This window comes from Myotis brandtii, unplaced genomic scaffold, assembly GCF_000412655.1.
Source record: "Myotis brandtii unplaced genomic scaffold, ASM41265v1 scaffold691, whole genome shotgun sequence".
Taxonomy (NCBI): domain Eukaryota; kingdom Metazoa; phylum Chordata; class Mammalia; order Chiroptera; family Vespertilionidae; genus Myotis; species Myotis brandtii.
The window spans coordinates 1,909,174-1,910,970 of NW_005370704.1; the positions used below are offsets into that span (position 1 = coordinate 1,909,174).

General features: G+C 68.1%; 1 long non-coding RNA gene across 1 annotated transcript in view; it reads right to left on the reverse strand.

Annotated features, from left to right (window-relative positions):
• Positions 1-519: 519 nt before the first annotated feature.
• Positions 520-1,797, reverse strand: part of LOC106724011 — a 25,838-nt gene continuing 24,560 nt past the window's right edge. Inside the window, exon 4 of the long non-coding RNA XR_001359761.1 lies at positions 520-1,791. This is a non-coding gene — a long non-coding RNA (uncharacterized LOC106724011). The remainder of the gene's footprint in view (positions 1,792-1,797) is intronic.

Below are 1,797 nucleotides of genomic sequence, written 5' to 3' on the forward strand. Positions count from 1 at the left end.
CGGGGCTGGCAGCAGCGCTCGGCACCACGGGGCCCAGAGCGGCTTCTCCCCTCCACAGCGAGTGCCCACGACCGGCTCAGACCCGGAATATTCTGGAAACCAGAGGCCGGAGGGCAGATCCCCAGCCCCCTCGCTGATCCCCCGGGTGTAGATGCGAATGGGGCTCAGGCTGGGCTCTCCCGAGGCCCTGGGGCCAGACCGTCCCAGCAGGGGGCCCGGGTCAGGTGGGGGGATGCTGGTGGCTCAGAGGGTGCCTGGGGCGGGGGCCCAGGGGGAAGGACACACCCTCGGGGATCCTGTTGCTGTCATGGGATCCCGAGTCCCTCGGAAGTGGGCGTCACTGGGATTGAGAAACAGCCAGGGTTCCGCTGACTTCCCACTCACTGGGCTCAAGGTCGAAGACCAGAGACCATGGGGCTGTGCGGGGCCACCCTGGCCCTGGGGCCCGGCCAGCTGCTCCTGCTCCTGACTTTCAAGGCCCTGGCGGCCCAGACTGACGACACCTGCCCAGGTGAGACGGACCGGAGCCTTCTGGTCTCTGGCAGCCGCCAATGCCACCCACTGAGCCCGCACAGCGCGGGCGGTCCCACCTCCACGCGTGTCCCACCTCCACGCGCCTCTTTCCCAAGATGCTCCGCTGCCCGGCTTAGCCTCAGGCGGGGAGCTGGCCATGGTCACACGGGTGGAAGGAGAGGGGTCCACGGCGGCCTGTCTGACCCTCAAGCCTGGGGTGGCCCCACAGAGCAAGGCCAGGGCTGCCTGGCCATGGGAAGAGGAAAAGCCCTTCGCCCCCGTATTCTCAGGGCTTCCCCGGAGACGCCCAAAGACTCTCTAATCCAGGGGCTCCCCGCCTCCTGGGGGATGGTTAATTCTAGTTTCGGGCCCCAACTGCAGAGAGTCCAATTCAGGAAACTCGGGTCCAAATGGGAGCGGGGCCTCCCTCTGGGTCCTGAGCCGGTGGACTGGGCACAGCTGGGGAGAGATTATACTGACCACAGACCGGCCGCCAAGGTGACGACGTACGGATGGAGGCAGCTTCTGGGGTGGGCAGAGCAGAGAGGGGGCCCCTGAAAACCGGCAGCGGGGGACCGGGAGGCGGCGGGTTTCCGGGTCCCCACACCCTCCCTAGAGGCCGTGTATTTGTGATGGACGCACTTGACCTCTGAGAGGCAGGTCCATCTCTGGCTCCACTTCTGCGGGGGCTGCCGTGTGTCCTCGGATCACAGGGACCCCCACCCTCCGCACCCTCCAGCCCGGGATTCCCAGGCCACGTGCCCGAGGAATGGGGGTGACACGCGGCACTGCCCCCGCCCCCCGCTGTCTCACAGATGCGGAGGCTGCACTCACTGGACGGGCCGCAGTGGGGGGAGCTCTTCCTAAGGTCTCACACATTTGCATCGGCCACTCTGACCCCCCAAAGCCTCCCTCTGCTCTCACTCTGCAGCCGGGCACAGAGCCCAGAGGGGCTGAGTGACTCCCCGAGGACACACAGCCTGAGGAGCGGGGTTCCCGGGGGGCAGGTGGACCCCGAGGCCGGGCCCATCACCTGGGGGAGGACCGACCACAGGCTCAGCAGAGGCGGGACCGCCTCCCCTCCAGGCTGGCCCTCCAGCTGAGGCAGGCGGCCCGGGCACAGCCATCTGCCAGGCCGGGTACCCACGGTGGCAGGTCCCTCGAAAGGGGAACGAGGGGGGGCAGCGGCCCAGGTCCTCACCCTTACGGGCGCCTGCGCTTCTCTGCAGAAGTGAAGGTGCTGGGGCTGGAGGCCGACAAGCTCACCATCCTCCGGGGCTGCCC